At 46.6% G+C, this 14272-nt stretch overlaps 3 non-coding genes across 3 annotated transcripts; all 3 read left to right on the plus strand.

Moving 5' to 3' along the window:
• The first annotated feature begins 2528 nt into the window (after positions 1–2528).
• trnas-gcu (transfer RNA serine (anticodon GCU)) lies at positions 2529–2610 on the plus strand. Its single transcript has one exon. It is a non-coding gene; the product is annotated as a tRNA-Ser (tRNA).
• Positions 2611–6697: 4087 nt separating this feature from the next.
• On the plus strand, positions 6698–6779 carry trnas-gcu (transfer RNA serine (anticodon GCU)). The gene has a single exon. It is a non-coding gene; the product is annotated as a tRNA-Ser (tRNA).
• Positions 6780–10857: 4078 nt separating this feature from the next.
• Positions 10858–10939, plus strand: trnas-gcu (transfer RNA serine (anticodon GCU)). Its single transcript has one exon. It is a non-coding gene; the product is annotated as a tRNA-Ser (tRNA).
• The last annotated feature ends 3333 nt before the right edge of the window (positions 10940–14272 follow it).

Consider the following 14272-nt stretch of genomic DNA (forward strand, 5'->3'; position numbering starts at 1 on the left):
CACACACTTTGCCTTCGCACCTCTGGTGCTCTGCTTATGCCTTTGAAAACCTAATGAATAAAGCTGAAAGAACCGACACGATATGTAGGTGCTCCTAAAGCACGCAGTAAACAACTGTTAACAGCAAGGGTTTCAGTGGGTTAACTGAGGAGAAGGCGTGATCGCTAATTGTTGACTTTTTATTTGGTGTTAGAAACACTCTTACTGTGCATGACGTGCAACAAATGTAGCCACAGAAATTGCATCACGCTTTCATGTATGCTATTGCAGACACCAACGTTGCCTAGATAGAAAACCGAAATAGCCGTGGGTTTGCTTGCTGGTCTGAAGGATCTCTCTTCGAATCTCTGTCATTTGTCAATGGAAGTAAAAGGCGCTGCAATCTCATACGTTCAGAATCAAACCCGCAGCTGTTGTTCGACTTTATTTCTTGACTAATTACAACTGAGTGTCGCATGAGCAGTTACATAAATTTTGTCTGGTATATTTGAACACAGGTGCCGTTCTTCAATTAAAACTAACAGTACATTGTCAGGGACATTCAGTTCTATACAAACAAGAGACAGACAAGAGAATATTTCTACCGTTCATGTGGACTACGTGTTGACTTACTGATCGGAATAATTGAAAAGTTCGGGCTCATAGCCGATGCAGTGCGTGCTAATTAGAACAGCAACGCTGAGCTCTCAGCACCGTACTGAGCCCAGGTGTTTTTCTAAAGCTGTCAGGTGCAGTTCATTTACATGAAGGAAATCTCTTACTGGGTACGATTGCAATGCAGTAAGTAGCACAGACTACTTAGGGAGTAGCCCAATGCGTTTAAAAACGACCCGAGCCAGGCAGGAGTCCAACCCGCAATCTCCTGATCCGTAGTCAGACGCGTTATCCATTGCGCCACTGGCCCCAGTGTGACACTGCAGGACTGTAACCCAGTGAGATCAGCACTGCAACTAGTAAAATATTACCCCTGGTCCATTCTTTACCAAAAGTGAGAAACACCTGTTTTCTACATTTTGTCTGTTTTAAAACCATATCTCTTTAAACCAAACCAAGAGTCTGTCTTTTGCACTGATATTCTGATTCATTTCGATTTCAAAGAAAAAAAAAACATTATCTTCCAAAGCATCATAAAATTGTCCCTTCTTCCAGACTCTACTTCTCTCTTGTAGTAGTACAGCAGACCTTTCCAGGTGAGCAGATCACAGAGTCCGAAATGAGCTTCCTCCATCAAGCAAAGTACCTGAACATGACTCTGTCTTCATAAAAGTGCCCCTGTAATAAAGAAATTAAATCCGAAATCAAGAGGGCAGTTGCCTACTGAAGTTCAAGAAGTCATCAATTTTAACCTAGCAACACATTAAAGGCTGCATCTATACAAGTACGATTCTAGAAATGCTCACCAGATTACGTTTTAAGAAGGAACTGCGCCTCAGGTTCCGCCGAGATCTTAACTCGGATGGCAGGATTCAGAGTCCGGAGTGCGGACTGATGGCGCACGGAGGGTCCACATACTGTGGATCCCTCAGTGATCTTCCGCGTGTTCAAACAGCCAGCGTGTGACTCCCCTGTCCCCGTGACCTCATTGCTCTGCTCTCGCCTCTGTGCAGCCGAGCCCGACTCATGGTAAATTGAAAACAAATATGCCCTCAACGTGAGATTTACTTTGGAGCGAGGATAGATGTTACCTTTTTATCATTGATCAGGATGTATGTGATGTGGCGACTAGGTTCAATTTTGTATCCTCTTTAAAAGATTAAGGACTGGGGTGAGCGTGATTTACCACCCTTTCAGCTAAGAACCCGACGTGCGCACCGTTTAAGCTGCATAGACTCGGTCGTTTAACTCTTCTCCATTAGAAGGGTTAAGGTTAAAGAAAAAAACATTGCTGACTTCTTTTTTTTTTTGCCAGCCGCGAGTGCTGATTAGCAAGGTTTGTATTTCATGTTTTGCAAGTTGCATCCATTATAAGAAAAACAAGTTGTTCAAGACAGGAAATGAATGCTTGCATTTAATTAAGTCTAGCCGTAGGCGGTTGTCCATAATGACCAGTTCTGTTCGAGAAGACAGAACAAAAAAGGCACCGCTGGGATTCGGAGCCAGGGTCTCCTGTTTACTAGACAGGCACCTTAAGCAACTAAGCCACGGCGCCCCAGGAGAGCTGTCCTTTGACAGCCACTTGGACACACCACTCAGACACATCTGCATTCGGTGTGTGCTCCGCCTGCTCGCTGAGCAAGTTGCCACCTTTACATATAATAGCAACATCAACACCAAGAGAAAGGGTGACAAATGGCTTTTATCTGGAACTTTTCATGTCCAAGGAGCTCAATGTGCTTTCTGTGTACAACAGGGCCACTGAACTCCACACTGGCCACTGAACCACAGCAGTGGCTTGCTGGCTTGACATCTCCCAAGGAAAATGTTGAAATCGCATGTGGAACAGGAAAATGACCCTCGAGTACGGGGGAAAAAAAAGAAAAAGATCATCTGGAGCGCGCCAACCCATGTCCGGACAGCCCAGATCCCTCGACGAGGTGGCCGAGTGGTTAAGGCGATGGACTGCTAATCCATTGTGCTCTGCACGCATGGGTTCGAATCCCATTCTCGTCGCGCTCCATGTCTGACACGTGTGCCCGTTCGGCGTTGGCCCTCCTGTCGTTTGCTCCGGTTCTAGAGCCGTGCATTTTCTAGCGGTGGCTGAACATGGTATAGTAGGCTAACGTCGGTATCGAGCAGTAACAGTAACGGTATTTACGTGTCGCTGCTGCCAAGTGGCTCTGGGTTGAGACCGCGTTTTCACTTACTTGCAACGCAAACGGAGAAAGCGATTTTTGACAGTCTCTCGAGAGACCGCGCTAGGTGTTTAGGGATAGACTTTGTCAGTTCCCCCTGGGATGGTGGCCTCTCAAATAGTTTGTGATTCCTTATACAGTAGAAGCCTGCTTCGTGGCTTAAATCCAAGCTAAGGAAACGAGTTAGAGGTCTGATGCAGAACTGCGAATTCAATGAAGGGGAACACTACAGTACATTGCACTGTATGTGTGAGGAAAGCTGCCCCCTTCAGTCCCTTGTCGACCGAACAGAGGACTGTAAAGGATACCGCCAAGAAACTTAAGGATGCTGGTTGGAATCCAGCTCCAAAGAAGCCCCTTTGGGTGTTATGTCATCAAAAAGTAAGAACAGCGAATCTCCCTTTGATCAAAAGCGCAACAGAGCTGTTTTCCGTGGAGCAGGTTTCAGACCCGTAGACCTGTTTTATTTGTAGGGCAGGGCGCATTCCCAAACGCGAATCTCCTGTTTTAGAAATGCTTTGGGCGGCGTGAAGTGAAAATAAGAAGTGGGCTCCAGATGCACATGGAAGCAATCAAGTGTTTCATCCGAGCTGTTTCAAAGACTGCCCAAGAGCTTTCCTTTCACAGAGGCGCAACGATTAATGATGGGGGTGCACCCTTCAATGCGCCTTACGACTCTAGGGAGTGATTGAGACGATTCGTAGCGTGTGCTCATTTCTCTCTATTCCCCGTGTTGCAGTGGTAGGATGACGTAAATTACTGCTTCGACACGTAACGGCATTATAATCACGTGCAGGAGCTGAGGGCTTTAGTTTTGTTTCGTTTTCCATGGCGTTCGTAAGCGCGCAAATCAAAGGCAAGTCCTGCGTCTAAGACGAACGTAAATGCTTTTGAAAGTGCAGTGTGGTGCAGCTTGTAAAATCCTTGTCCACATTTGTGGTTTGTTGATGTTTGTTCTGTCTGCCAAAGTTGCATTTTGACATCCGGACGGGGGGACTTTATCATTTGAACGTGAAGCCAGCCTTAAACCCTCTGAGGCGTGTCTGTCTGCCGGCACGTATCTTGTGAAAGGTATTTTTTTTTTAACGGAGAGCAACTTTAAAAAGGTATCCGCAGCCACCTCGCAGTCCGTGTTTGATTATAGGAGGAATGCGGCGGCGGCGGGCTCGCTTTTGTCGTGGTCGAGTGGTTAAGGCGATGGGCTCGAAATGCGTTGGGGCTTCCCCGCGCAGGTTCGAAACCTGCCGACTCCGGCGTCTGCCGCACGTCGCCTTGTGCCTGCGCGGCAGAGGCGAAGTGCCGCTTCTCCTTTCCTGGTACTATAACAACGCTAAATCGCTTGGCCCCGCTGCCATGGACATCAATTCTTCAGATAACCACACACTTTGCCTTCGCACCTCTGGTGCTCTGCTTATGCCTTTGAAAACCTAATGAATAAAGCTGAAAGAACCGACACGATATGTAGGTGCTCCTAAAGCACGCAGTAAACAACTGTTAACAGCAAGGGTTTCAGTGGGTTAACTGAGGAGAAGGCGTGATCGCTAATTGTTGACTTTTTATTTGGTGTTAGAAACACTCTTACTGTGCATGACGTGCAACAAATGTAGCCACAGAAATTGCATCACGCTTTCATGTATGCTATTGCAGACACCAACGTTGCCTAGATAGAAAACCGAAATAGCCGTGGGTTTGCTTGCTGGTCTGAAGGATCTCTCTTCGAATCTCTGTCATTTGTCAATGGAAGTAAAAGGCGCTGCAATCTCATACGTTCAGAATCAAACCCGCAGCTGTTGTTCGACTTTATTTCTTGACTAATTACAACTGAGTGTCGCATGAGCAGTTACATAAACTTGTCTGGTATATTTGAACACAGGTGCCGTTCTTCAATTAAAACTAACAGTACATTGTCAGGGACATTCAGTTCTATACAAACAAGAGACAGACAAGAGAATATTTCTACCGTTCATGTGGACTACGTGTTGACTTACTGATCGGAATAATTGAAAAGTTCGGGCTCATAGCCGATGCAGTGCGTGCTAATTAGAACAGCAACGCTGAGCTCTCAGCACCGTACTGAGCCCAGGTGTTTTTCTAAAGCTGTCAGGTGCAGTTCATTTACATGAAGGAAATCTCTTATTGGGTACGATTGCAATGCAGTAAGTAGCACAGACTACTTAGGGAGTAGCCCGATGCGTTTAAAAACGACCCGAGCCAGGCAGGAGTCCAACCCGCAATCTCCTGATCCGTAGTCAGACGCGTTATCCATTGTGCCACTGGCCCCGGTGTGACACTGCAGGACTGTAACCCAGTGAGATCAGCACTGCAACTAGTAAAATATTACCCCCGGTCCATTCTTTACCAAAAGTGAGAAACACCTGTTTTCTACATTTTGTCTGTTTTAAAACCATATCTCTTTAAACCAAACCAAGAGTCTGTCTTTTGCACTGATATTCTGATTCATTTCGATTTCAAAGAAAAAAAAACATTATCTTCCAAAGCATCATAAAATTGTCCCTTCTTCCAGACTCTACTTCTCTCTTGTAGTAGTACAGCAGACCTTTCCAGGTGAGCAGATCACAGAGTCCGAAATGAGCTTCCTCCATCAAGCAAAGTACCTGAACATGACTCTGTCTTCATAAAAGTGCCCCTGTAATAAAGAAATTAAATCCGAAATCAAGAGGGCAGTTGCCTACTGAAGTTCAAGAAGTCATCAATTTTAACCTAGCAACACATTAAAGGCTGCATCTATACAAGTACGATTCTAGAAATGCTCACCAGATTACGTTTTAAGAAGGAACTGCGCCTCAGGTTCCGCCGAGATCTTAACTCGGATGGCAGGATTCAGAGTCCGGAGTGCGGACTGATGGTGCACGGAGGGTCCACATACTGTGGATCCCTCAGTGATCTTCCGCGTGTTCAAACAGCCAGCGTGTGACTCCCCTGTCCCCGTGACCTCATTGCTCTGCTCTCGCCTCTGTGCAGCCGAGCCCGACTCATGGTAAATTGAAAACAAATATGCCCTCAACGTGAGATTTACTTTGGAGCGAGGATAGATGTTACCTTTTTATCATTGATCAGGATGTATGTGATGTGGCGACTAGGTTCAATTTTGTATCCTCTTTAAAAGATTAAGGACTGGGGTGAGCGTGATTTACCACCCTTTCAGCTAAGAACCCGACGTGCGCACCGTTTAAGCTGCATAGACTCGGTCGTTTAACTCTTCTCCATTAGAAGGGTTAAGGTTAAAGAAAAAAACATTGCTGACTTCTTTTTTTTTTTTTGCCAGCCGCGAGTGCTGATTAGCAAGGTTTGTATTTCATGTTTTGCAAGTTGCATCCATTATAAGAAAAACAAGTTGTTCAAGACAGGAAATGAATGCTTGCATTTAATTAAGTCTAGCCGTAGGCGGTTGTCCATAATGACCAGTTCTGTTCGAGAAGACAGAACAAAAAAGGCACCGCTGGGATTCGGAGCCAGGGTCTCCTGTTTACTAGACAGGCACCTTAAGCAACTAAGCCACGGCGCCCCAGGAGAGCTGTCCTTTGACAGCCACTTGGACACACCACTCAGACACATCTGCATTCGGTGTGTGCTCCGCCTGCTCGCTGAGCAAGTTGCCACCTTTACATATAATAGCAACATCAACACCAAGAGAAAGGGTGACAAATGGCTTTTATCTGGAACTTTTCATGTCCAAGGAGCTCAATGTGCTTTCTGTGTACAACAGGGCCACTGAACTCCACACTGGCCACTGAACCACAGCAGTGGCTTGCTGGCTTGACATCTCCCAAGGAAAATGTTGAAATCGCATGTGGAACAGGAAAATGACCCTCGAGTACGGGGGAAAAAAAAGAAAAAGATCATCTGGAGCGCGCCAACCCATGTCCGGACAGCCCAGATCCCTCGACGAGGTGGCCGAGTGGTTAAGGCGATGGACTGCTAATCCATTGTGCTCCGCACGCATGGGTTCGAATCCCATTCTCGTCGCGCTCCATGTGTGCCCGTTCGGCGTTGGCCCTCCTGTCGTTTGCTCCGGTTCTAGAGCCGTGCATTTTCTAGCGGTGGCTGAACATGGTATAGTAGGCTAACGTCGGTATCGAGCAGTAACAGTAACGGTATTTACGTGTCGCTGCTGCCAAGTGGCTCTGGGCTGAGACCGCGTTTTCACTTACTTGCAACGCAAACGGAGAAAGCGATTTTTGACAGTCTCTCGAGAGACCGCGCTAGGTGTTTAGGGATAGACTTTGTCAGTTCCCCCTGGGATGGTGGCCTCTCAAATAGTTTGTGATTCCTTATACAGTAGAAGCCTGCTTCGTGGCTTAAATCCAAGCTAAGGAAACGAGTTAGAGGTCTGATGCAGAACTGCGAATTCAATGAAGGGGAACACTACAGTACATTGCACTGTATGTGTGAGGAAAGCTGCCCCCTTCAGTCCCTTGTCGACCGAACAGAGGACTGTAAAGGATACCGCCAAGAAACTTAAGGATGCTGGTTGGAATCCAGCTCCAAAGAAGCCCCTTTGGGTGTTATGTCATCAAAAAGTAAGAACAGCGAATCTCCCTTTGATCAAAAGCGCAACAGAGCTGTTTTCCGTGGAGCAGGTTTCAGACCCGTAGACCTGTTTTATTTGTAGGGCAGGGCGCATTCCCAAACGCGAATCTCCTGTTTTAGAAATGCTTTGGGCGGCGTGAAGTGAAAATAAGAAGTGGGCTCCAGATGCACATGGAAGCAATCAAGTGTTTCATCCGAGCTGTTTCAAAGACTGCCCAAGAGCTTTCCTTTCACAGAGGCGCAACGATTAATGATGGGGGTGCACCCTTCAATGCGCCTTACGACTCTAGGGAGTGATTGAGACGATTCGTAGCGTGTGCTCATTTCTCTCTATTCCCCGTGTTGCAGTGGTAGGATGACGTAAATTACTGCTTCGACACGTAACGGCATTATAATCACGTGCAGGAGCTGAGGGCTTTAGTTTTGTTTCGTTTTCCATGGCGTTCGTAAGCGCGCAAATCAAAGGCAAGTCCTGCGTCTAAGACGAACGTAAATGCTTTTGAAAGTGCAGTGTGGTGCAGCTTGTAAAATCCTTGTCCACATTTGTGGTTTGTTGATGTTTGTTCTGTCTGCCAAAGTTGCATTTTGACATCCGGACGGGGGGACTTTATCATTTGAACGTGAAGCCAGCCTTAAACCCTCTGAGGCGTGTCTGTCTGCCGGCACGTATCTTGTGAAAGGTATTTTGTTTTTAACGGAGAGCAACTTTAAAAAGGTATCCGCAGCCACCTCGCAGTCCGTGTTTGATTATAGGAGGAATGCGGCGGCGGCGGGCTCGCTTTTGTCGTGGTCGAGTGGTTAAGGCGATGGGCTCGAAATGCGTTGGGGCTTCCCCGCGCAGGTTCGAAACCTGCCGACTCCGGCGTCTGCCGCACGTCGCCTTGTGCCTGCGCGGCAGAGGCGAAGTGCCGCTTCTCCTTTCCTGGTACTATAACAACGCTAAATCGCTTGGCCCCGCTGCCATGGACATCAATTCTTCAGATAACCACACACTTTGCCTTCGCACCTCTGGTGCTCTGCTTATGCCTTTGAAAACCTAATGAATAAAGCTGAAAGAACCGACACGATATGTAGGTGCTCCTAAAGCACGCAGTAAACAACTGTTAACAGCAAGGGTTTCAGTGGGTTAACTGAGGAGAAGGCGTGATCGCTAATTGTTGACTTTTTATTTGGTGTTAGAAACACTCTTACTGTGCATGACGTGCAACAAATGTAGCCACAGAAATTGCATCACGCTTTCATGTATGCTATTGCAGACACCAACGTTGCCTAGATAGAAAACCGAAATAGCCGTGGGTTTGCTTGCTGGTCTGAAGGATCTCTCTTCGAATCTCTGTCATTTGTCAATGGAAGTAAAAGGCGCTGCAATCTCATACGTTCAGAATCAAACCCGCAGCTGTTGTTCGACTTTATTTCTTGACTAATTACAACTGAGTGTCGCATGAGCAGTTACATAAACTTGTCTGGTATATTTGAACACAGGTGCCGTTCTTCAATTAAAACTAACAGTACATTGTCAGGGACATTCAGTTCTATACAAACAAGAGACAGACAAGAGAATATTTCTACCGTTCATGTGGACTACGTGTTGACTTACTGATCGGAATAATTGAAAAGTTCGGGCTCATAGCCGATGCAGTGCGTGCTAATTAGAACAGCAACGCTGAGCTCTCAGCACCGTACTGAGCCCAGGTGTTTTTCTAAAGCTGTCAGGTGCAGTTCATTTACATGAAGGAAATCTCTTATTGGGTACGATTGCAATGCAGTAAGTAGCACAGACTACTTAGGGAGTAGCCCGATGCGTTTAAAAACGACCCGAGCCAGGCAGGAGTCCAACCCGCAATCTCCTGATCCGTAGTCAGACGCGTTATCCATTGTGCCACTGGCCCCGGTGTGACACTGCAGGACTGTAACCCAGTGAGATCAGCACTGCAACTAGTAAAATATTACCCCCGGTCCATTCTTTACCAAAAGTGAGAAACACCTGTTTTCTACATTTTGTCTGTTTTAAAACCATATCTCTTTAAACCAAACCAAGAGTCTGTCTTTTGCACTGATATTCTGATTCATTTCGATTTCAAAGAAAAAAAAACATTATCTTCCAAAGCATCATAAAATTGTCCCTTCTTCCAGACTCTACTTCTCTCTTGTAGTAGTACAGCAGACCTTTCCAGGTGAGCAGATCACAGAGTCCGAAATGAGCTTCCTCCATCAAGCAAAGTACCTGAACATGACTCTGTCTTCATAAAAGTGCCCCTGTAATAAAGAAATTAAATCCGAAATCAAGAGGGCAGTTGCCTACTGAAGTTCAAGAAGTCATCAATTTTAACCTAGCAACACATTAAAGGCTGCATCTATACAAGTACGATTCTAGAAATGCTCACCAGATTACGTTTTAAGAAGGAACTGCGCCTCAGGTTCCGCCGAGATCTTAACTCGGATGGCAGGATTCAGAGTCCGGAGTGCGGACTGATGGCGCACGGAGGGTCCACATACTGTGGATCCCTCAGTGATCTTCCGCGTGTTCAAACAGCCAGCGTGTGACTCCCCTGTCCCCGTGACCTCATTGCTCTGCTCTCGCCTCTGTGCAGCCGAGCCCGACTCATGGTAAATTGAAAACAAATATGCCCTCAACGTGAGATTTACTTTGGAGCGAGGATAGATGTTACCTTTTTATCATTGATCAGGATGTATGTGATGTGGCGACTAGGTTCAATTTTGTATCCTCTTTAAAAGATTAAGGACTGGGGTGAGCGTGATTTACCACCCTTTCAGCTAAGAACCCGACGTGCGCACCGTTTAAGCTGCATAGACTCGGTCGTTTAACTCTTCTCCATTAGAAGGGTTAAGGTTAAAGAAAAAAACATTGCTGACTTCTTTTTTTTTTTTTGCCAGCCGCGAGTGCTGATTAGCAAGGTTTGTATTTCATGTTTTGCAAGTTGCATCCATTATAAGAAAAACAAGTTGTTCAAGACAGGAAATGAATGCTTGCATTTAATTAAGTCTAGCCGTAGGCGGTTGTCCATAATGACCAGTTCTGTTCGAGAAGACAGAACAAAAAAGGCACCGCTGGGATTCGGAGCCAGGGTCTCCTGTTTACTAGACAGGCACCTTAAGCAACTAAGCCACGGCGCCCCAGGAGAGCTGTCCTTTGACAGCCACTTGGACACACCACTCAGACACATCTGCATTCGGTGTGTGCTCCGCCTGCTCGCTGAGCAAGTTGCCACCTTTACATATAATAGCAACATCAACACCAAGAGAAAGGGTGACAAATGGCTTTTATCTGGAACTTTTCATGTCCAAGGAGCTCAATGTGCTTTCTGTGTACAACAGGGCCACTGAACTCCACACTGGCCACTGAACCACAGCAGTGGCTTGCTGGCTTGACATCTCCCAAGGAAAATGTTGAAATCGCATGTGGAACAGGAAAATGACCCTCGAGTACGGGGGAAAAAAAAGAAAAAGATCATCTGGAGCGCGCCAACCCATGTCCGGACAGCCCAGATCCCTCGACGAGGTGGCCGAGTGGTTAAGGCGATGGACTGCTAATCCATTGTGCTCCGCACGCATGGGTTCGAATCCCATTCTCGTCGCGCTCCATGTGTGCCCGTTCGGCGTTGGCCCTCCTGTCGTTTGCTCCGGTTCTAGAGCCGTGCATTTTCTAGCGGTGGCTGAACATGGTATAGTAGGCTAACGTCGGTATCGAGCAGTAACAGTAACGGTATTTACGTGTCGCTGCTGCCAAGTGGCTCTGGGTTGAGACCGCGTTTTCACTTACTTGCAACGCAAACGGAGAAAGCGATTTTTGACAGTCTCTCGAGAGACCGCGCTAGGTGTTTAGGGATAGACTTTGTCAGTTCCCCCTGGGATGGTGGCCTCTCAAATAGTTTGTGATTCCTTATACAGTAGAAGCCTGCTTCGTGGCTTAAATCCAAGCTAAGGAAACGAGTTAGAGGTCTGATGCAGAACTGCGAATTCAATGAAGGGGAACACTACAGTACATTGCACTGTATGTGTGAGGAAAGCTGCCCCCTTCAGTCCCTTGTCGACCGAACAGAGGACTGTAAAGGATACCGCCAAGAAACTTAAGGATGCTGGTTGGAATCCAGCTCCAAAGAAGCCCCTTTGGGTGTTATGTCATCAAAAAGTAAGAACAGCGAATCTCCCTTTGATCAAAAGCGCAACAGAGCTGTTTTCCGTGGAGCAGGTTTCAGACCCGTAGACCTGTTTTATTTGTAGGGCAGGGCGCATTCCCAAACGCGAATCTCCTGTTTTAGAAATGCTTTGGGCGGCGTGAAGTGAAAATAAGAAGTGGGCTCCAGATGCACATGGAAGCAATCAAGTGTTTCATCCGAGCTGTTTCAAAGACTGCCCAAGAGCTTTCCTTTCACAGAGGCGCAACGATTAATGATGGGGGTGCACCCTTCAATGCGCCTTACGACTCTAGGGAGTGATTGAGACGATTCGTAGCGTGTGCTCATTTCTCTCTATTCCCCGTGTTGCAGTGGAAGGATGACGTAAATTACTGCTTCGACACGTAACGGCATTATAATCACGTGCAGGAGCTGAGGGCTTTAGTTTTGTTTCGTTTTCCATGGCGTTCGTAAGCGCGCAAATCAAAGGCAAGTCCTGCGTCTAAGACGAACGTAAATGCTTTTGAAAGTGCAGTGTGGTGCAGCTTGTAAAATCCTTGTCCACATTTGTGGTTTGTTGATGTTTGTTCTGTCTGCCAAAGTTGCATTTTGACATCCGGACGGGGGGACTTTATCATTTGAACGTGAAGCCAGCCTTAAACCCTCTGAGGCGTGTCTGTCTGCCGGCACGTATCTTGTGAAAGGTATTTTGTTTTTAACGGAGAGCAACTTTAAAAAGGTATCCGCAGCCACCTCGCAGTCCGTGTTTGATTATAGGAGGAATGCGGCGGCGGCGGGCTCGCTTTTGTCGTGGTCGAGTGGTTAAGGCGATGGGCTCGAAATGCGTTGGGGCTTCCCCGCGCAGGTTCGAAACCTGCCGACTCCGGCGTCTGCCGCACGTCGCCTTGTGCCTGCGCGGCAGAGGCGAAGTGCCGCTTCTCCTTTCCTGGTACTATAACAACGCTAAATCGCTTGGCCCCGCTGCCATGGACATCAATTCTTCAGATAACCACACACTTTGCCTTCGCACCTCTGGTGCTCTGCTTATGCCTTTGAAAACCTAATGAATAAAGCTGAAAGAACCGACACGATATGTAGGTGCTCCTAAAGCACGCAGTAAACAACTGTTAACAGCAAGGGTTTCAGTGGGTTAACTGAGGAGAAGGCGTGATCGCTAATTGTTGACTTTTTATTTGGTGTTAGAAACACTCTTACTGTGCATGACGTGCAACAAATGTAGCCACAGAAATTGCATCACGCTTTCATGTATGCTATTGCAGACACCAACGTTGCCTAGATAGAAAACCGAAATAGCCGTGGGTTTGCTTGCTGGTCTGAAGGATCTCTCTTCGAATCTCTGTCATTTGTCAATGGAAGTAAAAGGCGCTGCAATCTCATACGTTCAGAATCAAACCCGCAGCTGTTGTTCGACTTTATTTCTTGACTAATTACAACTGAGTGTCGCATGAGCAGTTACATAAACTTGTCTGGTATATTTGAACACAAGTGCCGTTCTTCAATTAAAACTAACAGTACATTGTCAGGGACATTCAGTTCTATACAAACAAGAGACAGACAAGAGAATATTTCTACCGTTCATGTGGACTACGTGTTGACTTACTGATCAGAATAATTGAAAAGTTCGGGCTCATAGCCGATGCAGTGCGTGCTAATTAGAACAGCAACGCTGAGCTCTCAGCACCGTACTGAGCCCAGGTGTTTTTCTAAAGCTGTCAGGTGCAGTTCATTTACATGAAGGAAATCTCTTACTGGGTACGATTGCAATGCAGTAAGTAGCACAGACTACTTAGGGAGTAGCCCGATGCGTTTAAAAACGACCCGAGCCAGGCAGGAGTCCAACCCGCAATCTCCTGATCCGTAGTCAGACGCGTTATCCATTGCGCCACTGGCCCCGGTGTGACACTGCAGGACTGTAACCCAGTGAGATCAGCACTGCAACTAGTAAAATATTACCCCTGGTCCATTCTTTACCAAAAGTGAGAAACACCTGTTTTCTACATTTTGTCTGTTTTAAAACCATATCTCTTTAAACCAAACCAAGAGTCTGTCTTTTGCACTGATATTCTGATTCATTTCGATTTCAAAGAAAAAAAAAACATTATCTTCCAAAGCATCATAAAATTGTCCCTTCTTCCAGACTCTACTTCTCTCTTGTAGTAGTACAGCAGACCTTTCCAGGTGAGCAGATCACAGAGTCCGAAATGAGCTTCCTCCATCAAGCAAAGTACCTGAACATGACTCTGTCTTCATAAAAGTGCCCCTGTAATAAAGAAATTAAATCCGAAATCAAGAGGGCAGTTGCCTACTGAAGTTCAAGAAGTCATCAATTTTAACCTAGCAACACATTAAAGGCTGCATCTATACAAGTACGATTCTAGAAATGCTCACCAGATTACGTTTTAAGAAGGAACTGCGCCTCAGGTTCCGCCGAGATCTTAACTCGGATGGCAGGATTCAGAGTCCGGAGTGCGGACTGATGGCGCACGGAGGGTCCACATACTGTGGATCCCTCAGTGATCTTCCGCGTGTTCAAACAGCCAGCGTGTGACTCCCCTGTCCCCGTGACCTCATTGCTCTGCTCTCGCCTCTGTGCAGCCGAGCCCGACTCATGGTAAATTGAAAACAAATATGCCCTCAACGTGAGATTTACTTTGGAGCGAGGATAGATGTTACCTTTTTATCATTGATCAGGATGTATGTGATGTGGCGACTAGGTTCAATTTTGTATCCTCTTTAAAAGATTAAGGACTGGGGTGAGCGTGATTTACCACC

Source organism: Lepisosteus platostomus, unplaced genomic scaffold, assembly GCF_059453375.1.
Source record: "Lepisosteus platostomus isolate fLepPlt1 unplaced genomic scaffold, fLepPlt1.hap1 Scaffold_74_H1, whole genome shotgun sequence".
Taxonomy (NCBI): Eukaryota; Metazoa; Chordata; class Actinopteri; order Semionotiformes; family Lepisosteidae; genus Lepisosteus; species Lepisosteus platostomus.